The 22,090-nt window shown below is 34.6% G+C and overlaps 1 protein-coding gene across 1 annotated transcript in view; it reads right to left on the bottom strand.

Moving 5' to 3' along the window:
- The window catches only part of BRIP1 (BRCA1 interacting DNA helicase 1), a 191,075-nt gene that overhangs the window by 30,135 nt on the left and 138,850 nt on the right, over positions 1-22,090 (bottom strand). The window lies entirely within an intron of this gene.

Below are 22,090 nucleotides of genomic sequence, written 5' to 3'. Positions count from 1 at the left end.
TAAACCCATGCATATATGGTTAACTGATCTTTGACAAGGGCACCAAGAATAGACAATGGGGAAAGATAGTCTCTTTAGGAATGGTGGTGGGAAAACTGGATATCTGCATGCCAAAGAATGAAACTGGATCCTTATCTTATACCATATATAAAAATCAACTCTAAATGAATTAAAGATTTAAATTTATACTCTGAGACCATAACACTTCTAGAAGAAAACAGGAAAAAGCTCCTTGGTCTCAGCAATGATTTTTTGGATATGACACCAAAAGCACAGGGAACAAAAGCAAAAATAAACAAGTGGGACTACATTAAACTAAAACACTTCTGCAGAGAAAAAGAAACAATCAACAAAATGAAAAGACAACCTATGGAACAGGAGAACCATAATCTGATAAGAGGTTTATATCTAAAATATATAAGGAACTCCTGCAAAACCAACACCCCGCCCCACAAAAAAAAAAAAAAAGGAAAACACAAAAGAAAACCTGATTAAAAAATAAGCAGAAGTCCTGAATAGACATTTTTTCAAAGAAGATATACAAGTGGCCGATGGGTACATGAAAAGGTGTTTAACATCACTAATCATCAGGGAAATGCAAATTAAAACAAAAATGAGATATCACCTAATACTTGTTAGGATGGCTATTATCAAAAAGACAAGAGGGGCTTCCCTGGTGGCACAGTGGTTGAGAGTCTGCCTGCCAATACAGGGGACACAGGTTCGTGTCCCGGTCTGGGAAGATCCCACATGCCGCTGAGCCTGCGCGTCCAGAGCCTGTGCTCCGCAACGGAAGAGGCTGCAACAGTAAGAGGTTCGCGTACTGCAAAAAAAAAAAAAAAAAAAAAAAAAAAAAGACGAGATGACAAGTGTCGGCAAGGGTATGGAGTAAAAGGAACACTTATACACTGTTGGTGGAACGTAAAATTGGTATAGCCATTATGGAAAATGGTATGGACGTTCCCCAAAGAATTAAAAATAGAACTACCATATAATCCAGCAATCCCACTGCTGGGTATATATCAAAAAGAAATAAAATCAGTCTTGAAGAGATGTGTGCAGTCTCATGTTCATTGCAACATTCTTCACATTGGCAAGACATGAAAACAACATGTTATTGATGAATGAATGAATGGGCAAAGAAAATGTAAAATATATATACACATACACACACGCGTGCGTATATATAAGGGAATATTATTCAGGCATAAAAAAGAAATCCTGCCATTTGCAACCACATGGATGAACCTGGAGTATATTATACTAAGTGAAATAGGCCAGACAGAGAAACATAGTCATGACCTCACTTATACGCATCTAAAACTGTTAAACACATTGAACCCAAGAGTAGAATGGTGGTTGGCAGTAGGTGAGGGGTGGAGGAAATGGGGAGATACTGGTTAAAGAGTATAAATTATCAGTGACTTTTGGTTATAAGATGAGTAAGTTCTGGGATTTGAATGTATAGCATGGTAACTATACTCAATAGTAATGTATTGTATACTTGAACTATGCTACGACCTTAAGTGTTCTCATCATACACTGAAAAAATGGTTAACTATGTGAGGTGATGGTTGTGTTAATTAACCTGATTACAGTAATTTGACAATATATATTAAGTCACCACAATTTACACCTTAAATATATAGAATTTTTATTTATCAATTATATCTCAAAGAAATTGGGGGGTGGGGGGGAAGAGGTCCATACAGTGTTGTGGCAAACTTTCTGCTGGCCTTGATCCTGGTTTTGGAAAGATGGACCTCTTATTTCCCTAGTAAAAACCTTTCATGGCCTCAAAATACCATAAATAACATTGAAAGCCAAATGAAAACCTCGAGAAAAAGTTCTGTTAACTAATATACAATGAACTCATACACAATCAATGACAAAATCTAACTACTAAAAGTAAATAATCTGTGAGAAAGCAAGTCATCAAGTTGAATGATAAATGGCTGGTAACCCACATGAAAAGATGCTCAACTTTACTAGTAAACCAAGAAATGCAAATTTAATATTTCCATTGTTTTCATCTGTAGAATACTGACAAATATTTACCAAATGTATTTATATTTTCCAATAAGTACAGATAGATAATATGTACGAGAATACTCATTGCATCTTTGTATTGGAGAATATTAAGAAACAATCTAAATGTACATCAAGTACAATGAAATATACTACAATTATTCTGAGATAAATATTGGGCTATTATATAGAAAGAAACAGATCTATATGTTTTGACATAGAAATTTAGCCAAGATATATATTTTAAATAAAAAATCAAGTCAAACACACACATACAAATGGCCAGGTGTCATGTTAGGAATAAGGACCACAATATAGAGCAATACCAATTTTAAACTAGCCCCCCAAAAGACTTAAACCAAACTCTAACAAGAACCACAGGGGAAACAGAATTTAAAGACCGTACTTTGAGCTTTTCCCAGATCTCCCCTAATATATTGTCAAATCGTGTCCATATAAGTTCAAGATGATCACCTACTAATTGAACTGCCTATAAAAACAAAAATATATTTTTGTTTCTATACAATAGAAATTGTATAATTTCTATACAATAGAAATTACTACAAAGATGATCCATAATCAAGGAAAAACAGGCAGTCAATAGAAACCAATCTAGAAAGGGCTCAGCTACTGGAATTAGCTGACAAAGACTTTAAAGTAGCTGTTATAAATATATTTAAATAACTTAAAAACATATGTTTTAACGACTGAAATTTGGAGAATCTCAGCAGAGAAACGGAAATGTAAAAAAGACCCAAATAGAAATTCTACAACTGCAAAATATAATAACTTAAAAAAAATTCATTGGATGGATTTAACAGCATATTGGAGAAGGCAGAAGAATTAGTCAGTAAATCTTAAGACAGATCAATAGAAATAATGAAACACATCAATTGGAGCAAAATAACTTCATACACACCAAAGACACTGGTTGGTGTAAAAGAATCAAAGCATAAAAAAGCAGTCAGAGGGACTTCCCTGGTGGCACAGTGGTTAAGAATCCACCTGCCAATGCAGGGGACACATGTTCAAGCCCTGGTCCGGGAAGATCCCACATGCCTCAGAGCGACTAAGCCCATGCGCCACAACTACTAAGCCTGCGCCCTAGAGTCCATAAGCCACAACTACTGAAGCCCGCATGCTTAGACCCCGTGCTCTGTAACAAGAGAAGCCACTACAATGAGAAGCCCACGGACCGCAACGAAGAGTAGCCCCCGCTTGCCGCAACTAGAGAAAGCCCATGCACAGCAATGAAGACGCAACACAGCCAAAAATTAAATAAATAAATAAAAAGCAGTCAATGATGATCTAAACAAATTTAAAAATCAGAGTTGAAACAGTACTAATGCATTTGATACAATATTTATTGACTCAAATGCTCCACTGTTAAAGGACATCAAGAATTTCTCACTTTTCCGAGTGACCGAATGTACGTTCATTTTCTCTCTAGGTAATAACACACAGAGACTGTGTTAAATTAAACTTCTGCTTCTTTTCTGGAACAGAAATCATAATAAATTCTGCTATCTAGTCCTTGAATTTGATATTATAATCATATCCCTTTCAAAAAGACTCATAATTAATTACAGGGCATAAAACTACATTCCTATTAAAAGAAATGTCACACCAAAGGGTACCACATACCCAGCCTTCATCTGGTCTTCATAAAAATCTTTAAAATTACATCATCTCAAAAGTGAACTACTTTTATACAAGGTCAGAATGTATGGTATACACAAATCAGATTGACCTATTCAAATATATAAGTTAATGAGCTTTTTCCTGTAAAAAGCTCTCTTGTATAAAAGTTCCTTCTTTTTTTTACTGAAGTATAGTTAATTTACAATGTTGTGTTAGAAAATGCAAGTTTTGAGTGCAAGAAAATTATGTATTATGATTTCACATTTTTCATATACTAACTGAATGAAAAAAGTGAGTTATGTTTTAAGCTGCTCTCAAGAATGCTATAGTCAATTATGCCTCAATAAAGCTTAAAAAAAGAAACTAAATAAAAAAGAATGCTGTAGAAACATTAAAAATATGCATTTAAAATATAAAAATTGATATAATGAAAAGAAGAAATATTTGATAACTTAAAAAAAATACTAATTCCATTCAATATTTATAGTTTTGGCTGTGTGTAAGGTATCTGTGATATGCACTAGGAATACAAAGACAAGTTAAAAATATTTTCTGCCCAGCAAGAGATTACAAGAACAGAAACGACTGAGTACAAATGGCCATCAAGTAAATATAAGTGCTAAAATATTAACTTTGATTACAGTGTATAAAAGTAAGAGGAGTTGAGAAATGAAGACATGCTATGAATTTGATATGAGAGTAATGAGGGCTTTACCTGGAAAGCCAAAGGGAATGGAAAAGAGACCCAGTTCATAACACATTGTGGAGTTACAGAACTTAAGTGACAAAGTAGATGTGGGTTTATTAAAGGGGGAAAAGTCAAAAATGACTCCAAAGTTTCCAGCCACTGAGAGAAGGAATCCAGTAACCCACCAAGAGAAGACAAAAAGAAAAGTATGTTTAAGGAAGAAGATAAACTTGGCTCAAGCCATTTTAAAGAAATAATTTCTAGGGCTTCCCTGGTGGCGCAGTGGTTGAGAATCTGTCTGCCAGTGCAGGGGACACGGGTTCGAACCCTGGTCTGGGAAGATTCCCACATGCCGCGGAGCAACTGGGCCCGTGAGCCACAATTACTGAGCCTGTGCGTCTGGAGCCTGTGCTCCGCAACAATAGAGGCCGCGATAGTGAGAGGCCCGCGCACTGTGATAAAGAGTGGCACGCACTTGTCACAACTAGAGAAAGCCCACACACAGAAACGAAGACTCAACACTGCCATAAATAAATAAAAATTTAAAAAAAATTTCTAAACCAAGTATAGAAATTGATAATGAGTTAGCTAATCAGAAAGTCAAAATTGGAAAAGTAGGGAACCAAAGATCTTACTAATAAATGATAACAATATCTGTCAAGCTGCTATAACATTCCATGCACAGTGCAGTGCTTAATAGGTATTATCTCATTTAATCCTCATAACAATCTTAGAAAGTTACTACTGTTACCTCATTTTACAGATTAGAAAAATAAGTTTTAAAAAATTAAGTAACATGTGGAAGGTGACCCAGTATGTAAGTAGTAAAGCTGGGATTTGAATCTAGTCTGTCTCTCTCCAGAGCTTGCTCTCTTAAGAGTAAAAACCCAAGCGTCAGGACACCCTACAGCTTCTCTGAGTGAGATCTTAGGTAACTCAATTCTATTGTGGCTTTCTCCTATTTAAAAATGGAATGAGTATTAAAATCTAATTAATAACAACAATTTATTCACATAACAAACTGCTAGCATTGTAAGTTCACAAACTGACTATAATTCCTAGCAACTAGTTAATCCAATGTGAAACAGTAGGAATTGTTCTTTTCAGTCAGTCAGCTTTTAAAGATCCCCTATGTGGTATTTCTGGGCAAGTATTTATCAAATAGTATATTTTTGTAATATAAGCCTAATCAAAGGTATAAAGTTATTTTCTTTAAAAATTTCAGACTTCCAAGATCAATTAACAATTTACAGTTTTAAGAAGTTGTAAAACTACTTAAGAGAAAACAAAATCTCTTCAAAACACTGTATACTATTAACCTTCTGACATATATATATATATATGTACACTTCTGACAAGTAGCTTTCAAATTGGCATATAAGACATTTTATTTTATATCCTCTCAAAAGAACCTGTAAAATTTCTAAATTAAAACTTTATAACTTGAATATAAAGCAAACTTTCCTTTAAGCATCATAGAATAATATGCTTTTTAAAGTAGTATAGTGAATAATATGGCACCATAGGAAATACTAGGTAATATTAAAAAAATAATTTGACAATTCAGCAATAAAGTATATTATATTTAGAGATAAGAATACTTAAAAATTCTATCTAACTATACATTTCCTACCTATCTCTCAAAATGTAACTAAGCATTTATCTATATTAACATTATTTCCCCTCCCCCAAATTTGCATTTATCCTTTGCCAGACATAATAGGTTAAGGATTTTCAAAATTTACTATACCATGTTGAAACAAATACTTTATAATGATCACTCTGCCTATGACAACAGTTGCTTTAGGAAATATTAGTTATAATTGAAATATTTACAGGTAATATAGCAAATATTAGATTAAATAAACAAAATTCTCTCTCCTTGTCTTTTATTTTTCATTAAAATGAATTAATTTTTATGTATGACTACATTATTTCAACTTCTTGCAAATTTTCAAATAATTTTTTACAATCCAAATGGCCTTTAAATTACTGCCAATATTTTACCTAGGGAAATTAATTTAGGTAAAAAGTAAGGAAAAAAAACTTTTGAAAGTAAATATATATAAAGGCTAACTTTGAAATATTTTTTATTATATAAAGAAGCAGATTTAAAAAAATAAATTTAAAAATTGTCTTTGGGTGAACACATTTAATTAGGGAAAGCAAAACTAAGGGTTTGGAAAAGGTAGAAAGACATTACACCTCTTTTTAACGACATCAGAATCTATTTCATTGTACACTTAGGAATTATCAGGTACGAAAATCAATGCCCAATTTAAAATGACATAAAGCATATGTGAAAAAGCCAGTTTCTCCTGCCAGCAAATAGCCTAAATGTTAAGTAAACCAAAGGCTAGAAGGGATTAGTTGAAATGTCAAAAGACAACATTTTACTTTTACCTGCTCATCCTTATAAACAGACTCTCATCCCTCAGGCATGCTTTCCAAACAAATAGTTTCAATGTGCAGCAGCAAAAGGCCCATGGCAAGCTCTGCCATCTTGTAACTGTCAAAGAGATTAGTCTTTGATCTATTTGGGAGGTCATGTCCACATTCACATTAGCTATACAGTCTAATAGCATTATACCTGTTGACCAATGCTTCTTTAATGCCTAATGAGACAGACATTTTATGTTATGGAAGTTAACTGTGAATGTTTTTTCTAAGTTTTTTTTTTTTTTTTTTTTTTTTTTTCCTAAGTTTTGACAGAAAGTAAACACCATAAAGTGAGCTCAAGTGTGGTTTGGAAAGATGATCTTTTAAACCAGTTAATATTACTTTCCAAATACATTTTACAAGGCTTTCCCAAATTAGAAAGCTATATTTAATTGTATACTCTGGAAGGAGTTTAAACCACTTGCTCCCCATCCCCAATAAATTAGTGTATGTGTAATTTTGGAGGAGTATGTGAACAGCAGAGAGAAGGCAAACTATTTTATCAGAGGTTGCAAACTGAAGGCCCATGCCAACTCTCAACTAGCTCACGCATTTAAATAATCTATTTAACTCCTGTAGCAGCTTGTGTTTGTAACCCACTGGTTCAGATGCTACACTGATTCATAGAACATTTTTTCATAACTGGAGTTCAACATTCATACAAAATGAAAAACACCCTTAATATGGTAGTTTCTAGACAGCTGAAAATATCTCTGCATCACAGGCTAACCTGATATAAGTAGAGATGAGATCCTGAATAGCAAAGATAAGATAATCAAGACTGAAGTGGGACTTAGGGAATTATGTTAAAATACCCATACAGCATTCAAGCAGAAGTTATATGGGTTTGGATTCTGATTTTAACATTACAAAATGCTTGAGATCAAATAGTAAGTTCCTTAAGTCCTCCAATGACTCAGTTTTATTGGAGACAGTATAAGTAGTATACTACTGATAGCAGTAGTATATATAAAATAACCAAAAGGATCATACTGTATATGTCAACAAAAAATTTAAGTCACAATTTTGAATATTATTTTTTTCCACTTAGTCAAACCCAACAGTGCTGGCTTTAAATAGCTCTATACAAGAGTAGACTTTTACAAGTTTTATAAGTAGCTCCTGAAGAAATAAATGGTGTGATAAATATGAGCTGGAACTATAAATGCATCTCTTTACTACTGCCTCATATGAAAGACGGTGGAATTTGTCCCAATTTGTATACATATGTATTATGATTTCAGTAATAAATGCTTTCCTAAAAGCAATCAATATAGGCAGAATATACTTTTATTTTCTTGTATGTAAGCTTTATTTATTTATTATTATTATTTTTTTTTTGCGGTACGCAGGCCTGTCACTGTTGTGGCCTCTCCCGTTGCGGAGCACAGGCTCTGGACGCACAGGCTCAGCGGCCATGGCTCATGGGCCCAGCTGCTCCGCGGCATGTGGGATCCTCCCGGACCGGGGCACGAACCCACATCCCCTGCATCAGCAGGCGGACTCTCAACCACTGCACCACCAGGGTAGCCCCTATTTTCTTGTATGTAAGCTTTATGACAAAAGTTCAAGCCTGGTAATAAGACTAAGAACAAATGATCAGCTAAACTTACTAATTAAAAATATTAAGAAAACTTTGCCTCAGAAAAATAAACACATTTGTCTAGCAAACACTCAAGAAGAACAGTTTTATATTTAGCCAAGGTAGAGAACCTAAAATGTAAACATTTATAGCAAACTAAATCTGGAAGACAGAGACTGTGCATTAGACATTTATTGCTCCATATCATCACAGTGTAAACACTTTTATCAGGGTATCACAATATAAATTCCAATGGTTAGAGTTCTAAATTCAGCGTAAGAGCTTGTATATGAAATAAGTTAGCTAGATAAAAGGAATATAGCTGGTTTTATTTCATCTGGCATATTTTCAAAATTTCTGAAACACCAAGTTAACCAAATATAGTATATATATTGTTTTAAATGGGGAAAAATGGGTTTCTGCCAAGAGCTAAGAAGCCAGGCTCCCTTTTAGACTTAAATAAACACACACACACACACACACACACACTCGAAATGGTTTTCAATTGTTACTTACTCTCCTTGTTACACTACGCTAGGAGGTGACCACAGTAATCTACCAAGAAATAAGAATCAAGACATAGTAACAGACATAGTAAGAATAATATAGCTTATCTCACATATGCTTGAAGGTTGCTTTGAATAAGACACTTTTTGCAGAGAAACCTGTTATACTTTGTGTCATAAATTGTCAGTGTTGAAATAAACAGCCTAAAAATTTCAAATATAAAAAAAAGAACAAAATATATTCCCCTCAAATCAAGCATCTCTTGCTCTCAACATATTCAACCTCAAGTGGTTAAAATAATTTAGCTACTAGCCCAGAATAGTTTATTGGTAACACAGTAACATTCAAGCAATTCTGAATAAAGGCTTTAGATAATAATAATGCAAAAACATCTGTCAGTATGAAGCAGTAGATCTTAGTGTTTCTTTTAAATTATGAAAATAATTTGTCAAGATAAGAGCCCAGGGAAAAAGTAGAAATTAATATTTTTCTATTAAAAGAAAAAAAAGACAGTTAATACTTTAAGACATGCAAGAAACAACAATATATGCTTATTCTGTAAAGGGCTATGGTTAAAATTTTTTTTAAAGAAAAATAGGCTTTGTTGCAATTTAGTTAGGCTACCCATAATAAAATATTATCCAGATAAACCTGAAAATGCTTAAATTATCATCTCTAGAAAATACTATATATATGTGTATATATATATTTTTTTTTTTTTTTGAGGAAAGGAGATATGGAAAAAGCACACGGCTTAGAGTCAAAGCTTTGACATTTATTAGTTGTTTGACCTTGGGTAAGTCACAGTACCCCATTTAGCTTCCTTTCTCAGTTTCCTCCTCTGTAAATGGAAGAAAATAATTCCTGCCCGCATTACCTCATAGAGCTGGTTCAAGAAAGAAATGACAATGGACACAAAACTGTAAAGCATCATATATTAGAGGTAAGCAAGCTGGAGAGTCATTACTTATCCTGTATTTCTAAAAACCAATATAGGTTTGGGTGGCATGCTGTTGTAATATATTGTCGCATGTAAATGAAAAAAGTCATAGGACTGACAGACAACGTAGGTCATCTACATTAGAGTTCTGACACTTAGATCAACTGTCTCTGAAGGCGCTTAACCTATACTACTCAACATAAGGACACATTATTTTATGTGACTTAAAAGTTTCTTCAGCTCATGGAGTGGCTACTTTTTCATCATATATCAATGAAAATATGTACATTGGCAAGACTCATAGAGAACAGTATTTAGTTTTGAAACATACCTTTTTCTAAATGACTTCTGCAATTGATCTTAAATTTTCTGAGAAATTATAACTAACATTAGCACTCTTTAATATCCTTCAAAATATTTTTTGACCACTTTGCAACCTATGAGCTGTATTTGAAGAGAACTATATAAAATATGTTAGTGGTGTAATCTACAGAATGAGTACCTGATTGTCCTCTATTAGTCTAAATATTATTCCTTACATATATCTTACAATCTAGAGCTTCCTGTTAAAGTCTCATACAAGAGCCAAATACTATGAATAAAACCCTTCTAGCAATAATAACTAACAAAATGAAATATTGTCTTACATAAGAAAGCAATGTGAGACTGTATATGGAACCATAGGCTCTTGAAGGAATGCGCCAATATTTAGAGGTTTTGTTAAGGGAAATGAGTAGTGCTGCATTCAGCAAGTGATAGAGATCTGCACCTGCTCCTATACAACCCTGGAAGGTAAGGAGGTCTCTCATGGAAGAGGCTTGTGGATGCGAGAAGATGTAAAACTAAGCACTGAGGCTCTGGGAGGACTCCACAAAAGTTTAGTGGCAATGGCAGGCATAGAAAGTAGAAGCTAATCCCAGTGAGAGGAGGCTCAGACTCAGAGTTCACATGATTAAATACCTTTAAAAATGAACTCGAGCAAGAGAAAATGTGCAGGTAAAAGATTACGTGAGTACTAGAAAACACTGAAAACATACTTAAAACTCTTGTTTATTACCTCCACAGCCCAGCAAATCAATTCTGATACTTTTGCCATCTAGATTTTTATATTATTATATCGAAACATCTTTCAAACGTAAGTAAATGTTTGATTTTTAAAAAACATTTGTTACTTTCTACCTTTGCAATATTATTGTTAGGAATGTTTGATTCAGAGCTTCTCAAAAGTGAAGGTGTGAGTGTGGGAATAAAGCATGTGGGATCATAGCACTTCAAAGTCTCCTACTTTATCTTTGAAAGTAATGAAGACTTCTGGTTTCAGGAAGGCAAAAAAATTTTTCTTCTTTCCTTGCCTCTTAAAAACCGACCCCAAATTAAAAGATAAATAAGAAAGAGAAATAGTCTCTATCTTCAATGAAACTAAGACATCTGTAACCTTAAACCCAAATATATGACTGTGAAAAGCAGACTAAATGACTAAGCAGAGAGGCGAAAGTTCAAACCGAAGTACCCACAGAGCTACTGATGGGAAATAAGCCAGTTAGGCCAGCAGGAGTCCAGAAAGGCTGAGGAAATTGATGCATAGGGAAACTGCTGGAGGATATGTACCACAAAGATGAAATAAGAAACAAGAAACAGGAACAAGGTCTGAGATCCAGGAAACTTGGGACCTAACACAGAAGACAAGCAAATCAAATTCCTAGGATGACAACAAAGGGAAATCTCAGGATATTGGCAGTTAAGTGAGCCTAAAGAGCAACTTAAGTCTTGATTGAAGCAGGAGATCAGAAGGCTCCAAAAGGGATGTCTTCAGGGGGAGAAAAAGAACTGACCTATTATCTGACAGGTCTCATAGGAAAACTGTATTGAGAGGTGTTGCAGATTTATTAAAGATTTCTTTAAAGATATATATATTTAAAATATTTATTTATTTATTTGGTTATGCTGGGTCTTAGTTGTGGCTCACTGGCTCCTTAGTTGTGGCAATGTGAACTCTTAGTTGGGGCATGCATGTGGGATCTAGTTCCCTGACCAGGGATCGAACCCGGGCCCCCTGCATTGGGAGCGCAGAATCTTAACCACTGTGCCACCAGAGAAGTCCCTAAAGATATTTTTAAAAGAAAAAATAAAATAGTTAAAGGAAACCATTTGACTACAGTGAACAATATTTTCATAGTCATGATAATGTGAATATTGACTATGGATTTAATAAAAAATTGTGATTTAACGATATTGGGAGGATGTAAGAAGGGAAAGGCGGAGTAAGTGAGCTGAAATCCTATCTCACGTAGGAAGTAAATAGTTAATGTCTAAAATTGATTATATGGATGTAAATACCAGATGAAATAGATAAAAGAAGTGAAAGTCACTGCTTCTCAGAAGCAGGGGCTGGGAAAGGGGTAGAAGCCAAGAGATTGTTAATATAAGAAACCATCTAATGTTTTTAGTATAAATCAGGCTCTTAGTAAAAGTTTTATTGGATTTTTTTCAACTTGATAAAAAATAACAAAAAAATAAATGTAGATTGCTCATTTTAATTCATGACATACACTTGTTTCACTATATAAAACAATGGTGTTCAACTGAGAGTGATTTTGCCTACCAGAAGATACTGGCACTATCTGAAGACATTTTTGGTTGTCACAACTGGTGAGGGAGAAACATTTGCTACTGGCATCTACGGGTAAGTCCAGAGATGCAGCTAAACACCCTACAATGCACAGGACATCACTCACAACAAAAAATTATCCTGCCCAAAATGTCACTACTGCCAAGCTAGAGAAACCCTGCTATTAAGTAATTTTAAAGAACAAATCTGGTCATTTTGATGTGATAGGAAATTACACTATGACTTATTACATAGCTTACTATATTCCTTGGCACGCCGGGATTATCTGTCCCAAAGGTAGAAAGCATAAATTGAACTCATTCCCAAGGTATCAAACCTTAATCTCAGTGAAAAACAGTAAAGACTGATGCTGTAAACACTGATGTCTACTACAGTTTATATTATCTTTGACCTTAAGACTTTATAATTGGAAAAAAAACAAGTGACACACTCACCTGAAGCCCATCTATGTATCTGCACCCTGTAGGCTTTAAGAGAATCTAAGTAAATTGATTAAAATCTACTACAACTAAAATTCTGCTCTGAAGAAAAAAAATTATTTTCAGAGAGGTTAAGAAACAATTCCACTGTTTCCCTTGAGGTAGTGCTACTGATTATGCTCTGTGCCAACAGAATAAGTTAAGTGTCAATCAACCTTACAAGTCCCCAGCGTGATAAACTCACTTTTAAAACCTTCAACCTACTATGAGAGCAAAAGTAAAATATAAAGGTTAAAAATTTCCTGTTCTCACCAAAAAAAGAGATAAACACAGGAAAATAACTTCAGAATTTTTCAAAAAACAAACAAAAGTTTTATTTGCTTTATTAATTATCCAAAGGTTTAACTTGTAGCTATATTCAGGTATGGCTTTTTTCCTAAGGAAATACAATGATATGAGTATTGGAAAGAAAAGGCTATCAATCAGACTTGATGAAAATTTTGTGATTTTAAATGTTTCCTCCCCCAAACCCAAAAGATTCCTTTAATAAATATGGGGAAAAATTTTTTTAATTTAAAAATACCTCAGCAATTCATCCATTTATTTTGTAACTTTATATTTGTTTGTTTGTTTTGCAGGATGGATGGGAACAAAGAGTTTGGTTATCTCATTTTTCTCTGTCCAAGGCAAATTATAAGTTGTCAGTGTAGATGGAATACTTAGATTTAAACTAGATTTTAATTTTTGAATTTCAAGATATACTTAGAACCTGCTTTAATAATACTTCTGGCCAAACAATCTTAAAAAAAAAAAACTAGAAAAAAAAGTTTTCTGAGGAGGAAAAAAAGGTTTAAATAATGAGGATAAACTTATTCCAGACATTCAGAGGTGACGAGGTTTTTCTTCCATATCTGTGATTTGGCCTAAATGTTTCTAACAATTCCAAAAGCCAGTTGCTGGACTCCTAAATGTTAGAGTTTAGGATTACAGCCCTTTAAGTTTATATACACAGCCATTTCCCTTGGGTATCCACATATTATTATCAGGGCTAGATCCAGGTGGGTTTCTGTATCAGATGCTACACTATAACCGGAACCCCACTACATTCTGACCTCAGGCTCTATTACTGGATCTGGTTTCCCATAGCTTAGAATAAAGTCTCAAATCCTTAAAATGGCACACAAGGCCCTAAATGATTTGGCTCCTTAATAAGTCTCCCAGCCTCTATTCACATGCCATTCTCCCCAACTCACGCTCTTCCTCAGCTTCTTTCAATTCCTGGGAATAGCTATCCTCTTTCACACCTCAGGGCCTTAGCATATGCTGTTCTATCTGCTGAGAATACTCTTACCCATTCTGCTCACCTACATAACTCCGAGCCTCCTTTCCTGTGTCAGCTGAAATATCACTTCCTCAGGAAGTCTTTGTTTACCCCTAAAGACTAGGTTAGGATCCTGTTATACATTCTCATAGTTCCTGTGACTTTTTTCTTACAGTCTTCATCACAACTGCAATTAATTGCTTCTTTATTACTTTAATTTCAACATTCCTCACAAGAATGTAAGCTCCATGAGACAAGGGGCTATAATCTGTGAATGTATCACCATGTCACCAGTCTATAAAGTACTTGGTACTCTAGCCAGATATTCAAAAAGTGGTTGTTTCACTTTTCTGAATAGTCTTAATAACTTGAATAGTTTTATAATCTGGCCTTTGATGAGGCCATTCCACTTGATCAAATGTTTGTATGTTTGAATCTCAACATAGACAAGATTCAAATCTCATTTCTCTGAGATCTGAATTTCCATCTATTTTAGGCAAATCACTCAAAGTAAATGGATATCTGGATGGGAGGTGAAAGGTGCTGCTCAACTTCACTTTCCCTAAGCATTGGAACACCCAGACCCTGTCCAACCAAAACATCCTGTTACACGTTCAAGTACTTTACTAAATTATAGACATCATTAGAGGTAGCATCTTGTTTATTTCCGCACTTAACTGTATTTAGTACAAATCAGGCTCTTAGTGAAAGTTTGTTACTGAATGAATAAATGAATGCTAAAACACTCAAGATCATTAACACAATGATAAAAGTGATTCAAAAGGAAAATATGAACCTACTCAAAATTATTAGTAAAGGTTTTTGTTTCTGAAATCAAGTTTGTCTTGATATACTATAATCCCTTGCATTCCCACCTCCATTCATCTACTCAGGAATATTCATATTGCTGTCAAAGCAACAAGAATAATGAAGGAACAACAACAGTCTACTTAAAAAGAAATGTCAGATTCAAGAATTCTAATACTGCCATCATCTAATAATATTTTGACACTTGAAAGCACTGGTTTAATGTGCACTCAATTTTATTAATGCTGTTATCCTCTGGGGCAAGCAAGGGATAACAGCCCTTTTCTGAGGTTTATAAAATGCCAAGAATGCATGGTAGCTTATAAATTTATGTGTGTTTGATATAAAGTCAATAACTAACAAAATTAAAATAGATGCCAGTATCTTTCAATCATTAATGTAATTTTTCAAAACTGATTAAAAAATAATATACTTAAATAGTCCAGTATCTTCAGAACTAAAAGAAGTTTCCCAAATGAAAAAAGGAATTCATAATGATTATCATATGCCAATACTGAGATAACTAATCAGATCACTATCGGAATTTTAAATAGTTTCCAAATGAAATCTATTTTGGTGACTCAACATACTATATTACTAAAGCAAAATAATACACAAACATAAAATTTATATCTTAGTTATTTTAATAATTGTAAGAGCTCTTCTGATATAGAATATTACCATCAAATTTTACTAAACTTGTTGTAGAAATCTAAGATACCAACTGGAACATTTTTAAAGCATAAAAATTTTTAGGCACATGCCATGGTTTTATGCATTTTTCTTCAGAGGAAAAGGCACAATACCCATGAAGGGAGAATATTTTTATACACTACTAAATTGTGCTAAAGAATACAAATAAAATGGAATTTTAAACTCTAAATATCGTACCTTACAACGTCTCACAAATTATGTCCATGCCACCAACTTGAGATGTGAATGCCTGAATTATAAAGTTGAAGGCTGTCTAAGTTTTTATATCATACTAATTGGCCAAAGGATTTGTTTTAGATATCCACTAAAAGGGCAGTGTTGTTATACTGTGACTTAATTGCATTAAAAGAAAACAATTTTCTTTTAGTTATATTTTTCCACCAACATCTAATCATATAAAGGCCTTGGTTCACTCTTCTGTCCCTCAAATACTTTGCTTTAGTGCACAGAAAGCTTCCTTTTTAGCTATTACATGATTAAGTATGTCCTTATAGAATGATCAGAAGCATCTGGGAAAGGTGGAAGTGAAAAAAATCCTCACCAGGAAAGTTAGCTTAATGCCTGTCCTTCAGAGTGGCCCGTTATCAACATTTCACAGTGGGTTTCTTTATTTTCAGGTCCCTGAGGTATGTGCAATAACTTATGACTTGAACTAAACAAGTCACACTTGGCTCCAAAATGAAATTTTCCTACCTCTACTTTCTAGTCCCCAAGGTGGGAAGAGGAAATCCTGGTCACAGCCAAAGAAGTCATATTTTTGGCTCTAACATACATTTTCCTGCTTCTCTAAAAGCCTAACTCTGCAGTTGAGACTACAAGAGTCTTAAGTTAGTATTTTAAACTGTATTTTAATTTTTACTTCCATAATCTGTCTCAAATTTAAGAAAAAATTTTAGTATCATAAAATTAAGGTCATTGCCCTCTTTGTCCCACTCAGATCACTTTTCTAACTCGGACACTGACCTTAACTCTTTAAAATATGAATTCAAATAAAACAATAGAGAAAACAAGACAGAAATAGACTGTTTTGTTTTCATAAGGTAGAATATTTCAGGTTCTCATTTACAAATAATTTCCACTTATTCTGCATGATAGGCTGAGTACTAATGTAAAAGAAAACTGTGAAGTCCTAATTTATGGTCCAGTAATTTGAAGTATTGTTTTAGGTTTGGAAGAACTATTTATGGAAATCATTTAGTTCATCAATTCATTTTATAGAAAACCAGAATATGGCAGACACACCCTGAGGTGACTCCCAGAGAGTCATGTCTTGTATAATCCTCTCACCTTGGGTGTGAGCAGAACCTGTGACTTGCTTCTAGCCAACAGAATATGGCAAGGGTGATGGGGTAGTCACTCCCTTGATTAGATCATGTTATAACGCAAAGGTGTGAGGAAGTTACTCCTGTTATTATGTTGTTGTATGGCTCCATCTTAGGAGACTGGAGCTAGACAGTATCTTGTTGGCCTTGCATAAATAACCTGCCATGCCGTGAGAGGACCTGTGAGAAGGCCACATAACAAGGAATTCTGAGTAGCCTGCAGGAGATGAGAGCAGCCCCTGGCTAGATCAGTCCTACAACTATAAGGAACTGAACTCTGCCAACATCCTAAATGAACTCGGAAGAAGACCCCAAGAGCCAGATGAGAAAGCAGCCCAGCCAACATTGACTGCAGTTTTGTGGAAACGTGAGCAAAGGAGCCAGCTAAGCCACACCCAGGCTCCTGACCCATGGAAACTGTGACATAAGAAATGTGTGCTGCTTTAAGTCACTATGTTTGTGGTAATTTGTAACACAACAAGAGAACACTAATATAAAGAGTGATAGCCAGTATAATTAATATACTCTCTCCATTATTATGTTCTATTATGTATTAGGGTGTAAAATGCTATTGGAATTGAGTATTCCCTTCATAACTCCTTTAATGATTTATGATTGTAACAACATACTGTACTGCCTTATTATAAGTAATATTAATGTTTACTACTGTCCTAGTCATTATCATCAAATAATGATTACTATCATTATGATACCTTAATTAAAGAGTCCAGGAATGGAAGGTTGTTGTTTTTTAATAACAATGTCAAGTAAAACAAAAAACAAAACCAAATACTATTTTGATAACTTATATTAAATATACTGAACTTTGTTTTATTTTAATTAATTTTACTTTAATATTTAGTATATATTTAATACTTAATTATATTTAAATATATAAGTATACATTTATTTAAGACTTTAAATATAAATATATTAAATAATAAACATATTTAATCATTAATTAAGTCAACTTATTGAACACTCACTATATTCCAAGGCAATATATAATTGTAGAGACAAAGATATTTAAGAAATTGTCCTAATCCTTGAGGTAATCTAACAGATTATAAAACATATTTATAAACACTAAAATATAATATAATGAAGGCAGTGTAAGTATGTGCTTTAGGAAGTAATAAAAAACACTGGTAAAAATAACTATGTAGGTAAATATAAAAGCCAATATTATCATACTTTTGGTTTGTAACTGTTTTTTTTCATGTGATTTAAAAGGCAAATGCATAAAACGATAACTGTAAATTATGTTAATGGTACACAATGTATATATAAAGATGTAATCTATGACAATAACAATATAAAAAGGGAGAGACAGAGATTAACTCCAAGGTAACACTAAGAAAATAACTGAAAAATATACACAAAAGGAAAGAAGGGAATCAACATAGTACATAGCAAAAAACAGCTAAACACAAAAAATGCAATAATGAATGAACTGAGGAACAAAAAGCACATAAGACATGCAGAAAACAAATAGTTAAATGGTAAAACAAGCCCTTCCTTATCAGTAATTACTTTAAACATAAATGGATTAAACTCTCCAACAGAAAGGCAGATATTGGCAGAATGAATTAAAAAACATGATCCAGGACTTCCCTGGTGGCGCGGTGGTTATGGATCTGCCTGCCAATGCAGGGGACGTGGGTTTGAGCCCTGGTCTGGGAAGATCCCACATGCCGTGGAGCAACTAAGCCCATGTGCCACACCTACTGAGCCTGCACTCTAGAGCTCACGAGCCACAACTACTGAGCCTGCATGCCAAAACTACTGAAGCCCACACACCTAGAGCCCGTGCTCCCAGCAAGAGAAGCCATCACAATGAGATGCCCACGCACCGCAACGATGAGTAGCCCCTGCTCGATTCAACTAGAGAAAGCCCACGAGCAGCATCAAAGACCCAACGCAGCCAAAAATAATTAATTAAAAAAAAAACCCATGATCCAACTATATGATGTCTACAAGAGACTCATTTTAGATATAAGGAAGTTAGACTCATTTTACAACATATACAAAACTTTACTCAAAATGGATCAAATATTTAAATTTAAGAGCAAAAACTATGAAACTCTTTGACAAAAAACATTAGGGGCAAATCTGCATGATCATGGATTTGGCAGTGTTTTCCTAAATATAACACCAAAAACACAGGCAACAACAACAAAAAATGAAGTGAGCTTTATTAAAATTTCAAACTTTGTATTTCTTTTATATCTTATAGAAGTGTACTATTATTTTCAATAACTTGTTTGATCATTTATAAATTTTAAGAAATCCATAATGGTGCTCTGAGTTATTTCATATACTCAGATATTTCAGGTACTATTATATTCTGGTCATTTCCAGAAGATAAAGGTCCTTAATTATTATAAAAATTGCATATCTATACTTTTAAAGCTTATAAACATCAGTCTTTTGAATGAATGCTTTATAAATATCCTTTAGTTATTAAAAAAAAAGGCCAGGACTCCTTTTTGGAGTCCTTATTCTAAGCTCTTTGCCATGTGTGGTGGAAAATACCCCCTTCCCCCAGCCCCGCCACTGCTGTTGACTTTGGGCTTGGGCATATGACATACTTTGGGCAATATGTTAGTAGATGTGACATAAACAGGTATTTGAAAAGTGCTTACACAGTCAAGCCTGCTCTCTTGTACCTCTGCCATTGCAATAACATGCTTTGGCTGGTCCGTTGGTCCACAAAGGATGAGATCCATCAGCAGAGCTGATCCAGTTGAGTGCAACCTATGTTGGTCAAACCATAGCAGGGTGACTGAGCCCAGCTGAAATCATCTGTTGCCCACCCCACCCTCATAGATGCTGACCCATAGTAAATGACTGGTATTTTAAGCCACTGAGTTTTAGAATTGTTTGTTAGACAGGAAGAAGTGATCCAGACATATGCAACAAGAAATACACTTCCAAGTCTTTCCAATAATGACTTTTCCTCTTTTTCTGTCTGTCCCTTGATCCTGCAGCTCAGACTACTCTTGGGTCCACCCTACTTGTCCCTTTTAGGAACCACTAGGGAAACTCCTTTAGAATCACCCTCCTCTCCTCCCTATGCAGACCTCATTGAAGCTTCTGTTATTTTGCTATTTTATACAACTAGAGCCATTGGAATTCAAATAAGCACAACTACAAGTAGGACCATTACTGAGGGATGTCAGAGCAGGTCACTGGTATCTTGTTTTTTAAACAACAGACTGAGATGTTGCCTGGGAAGAACTTATCCTGAGGAAAGAAAGCATTAAGAAATCCAAGATTGGTGCAATAACAACACCCAGAATCACAGTTGTTGGGAATGACAGTAGAGAAAACAGAAGGTAAATGTAATTTTTTTTCCTTCACAAGTAACACTTTATTTAATTTTAAGGATTTTTCAAAGAATAACATAATAAACACCTGTGTTCTCCCCATATTTTCTTTAAGCTTGTTTTTTAGTAAAACAGCTATTACAGGAAAAGCTAAAGCCCTTTTGATAACTATCCCCAATATCATTCCTTTCTCTTCTCATTCACAATCACTATTATGAGTTTGATGTGAATTCTTTCAGGACTTGTTACTTTGTGAGTGTAATATTTAGTACAACCTAGTTATTAGCCATAAAGCTCCTTTTCCAGCTCTCAAGGACTCATACATAGGTCCAAGAATGAAATAATATACAAGCAAAAGTTGAAAGAGCTAGTTTTAGGGGGAAATATTTAAGACGTGGGAAGAATAAGAACGCGTAGTAGAAAATGTGGGAAAGAGATTCTCTCCACTTAAACAAAGCAGCGTTAGTACAGTAATATGGGGCCAAGGTAAAATGATAAGACATCAAAAAAAGACAGTACCACTGCCGACAGCAGTGCAATCAGCAGAACTCAGCTTCAGTGGAATGAGCACTAATACTATTGATGGTGAACACAACAGTTTTCTTGAGTGGATGTCTACTGTTTCATCAGTAGTAGTAGTCAGAGGCAGCATTAGCCACTTTAGAATAGGAGCCCTGGGAATGGTCATCAGCACTCTCAGTGGTAGCACTGGTGGCTGGAGAAAGGCAGTAGAAGCCACCAAAGTACTGTAGGCTGAAAGGATTAAATACCTCCTGAGGACTTTCAGAAATTTTGACAAGGTCCAGAGGTCAGGGAAGAGTAGAAGCTAATTAGAGAAATATTATTACTGTTACTACTATATAATTCACAGTGTCTAGTAAAGTATTATCAATAAAGAAGATAACTGCCTAGGGAAAGAATTCTTGTTTTAGTATGAGATCCTAACAGGTTGTATCCTGGGAGGGATATGGATTATACTCAATGGAGTCAGCTCAGTGGCCAGAAAACCTCACGTCTTGGTCTCAGGTTGCTAGCAACTTCAAATTCCTGTAGGAAGTAAAAGAAAATCCTCCCCAATAAAGATAACATCACCTTAGGCTTCAAGTTATTACTACAAATAATTTTTCAAGTATGTTTAGCGAACAATTAGTGATAATGAAGCAAAACTCCTGTTTCTGACCAAGGTAGAATACCTGGTTTAGGAATATCCCTCCCATTGTAAGTAACTGTAAAACTGGACAAAACAGATAAAGCAACTGCTTTTAGGGAGTAAGACACCAGGCAGCCTAAAACTGTAATCTCAGAGGTAAAATAATCTCATAAGATCCATTAGGTGAACTCTATGATTCTCAGCTCTCTTCCTAGGTATAATTTTCTGACAGTAGCACAGAGCACTGAAGTACAAGCAGAGTATGGTGTTTCTGCTGAGCTGAAATGGAAAATATCAGAACTTGAAACAGCGAAAATCACTAAAATCTGCAGGGCAAGGCATGGCATTGGAGAGAAGAGAGATAGATAGAGAAAGGGCCCTAGAATTCCCCGGGGGCTCCCTGTCAGTCTGTGGCTAAGAGTTTGATAAAACACAAATTGCTGGGCTCTACCTCCAAAGCTTCTGATTCAGTAGGTCTCGATGGAGCCTGGAAATATCTATTTCTATTAAGTTCCCAGATAATAGTGATGCTCCCGACCCAGGACCACACTTTGAAAATCACTCTTACTAAGCA

This window comes from Neophocaena asiaeorientalis, unplaced genomic scaffold (assembly GCF_003031525.2).
Source record: "Neophocaena asiaeorientalis asiaeorientalis breed wild unplaced genomic scaffold, Neophocaena_asiaeorientalis_V1.1 scaffold327, whole genome shotgun sequence".
Lineage (NCBI taxonomy): Eukaryota > Metazoa > Chordata > Mammalia > Artiodactyla > Phocoenidae > Neophocaena > Neophocaena asiaeorientalis.
Note: the sequence above shows the minus strand (reverse complement) of the source record. Positions and strands in the feature narration are given on the sequence as shown.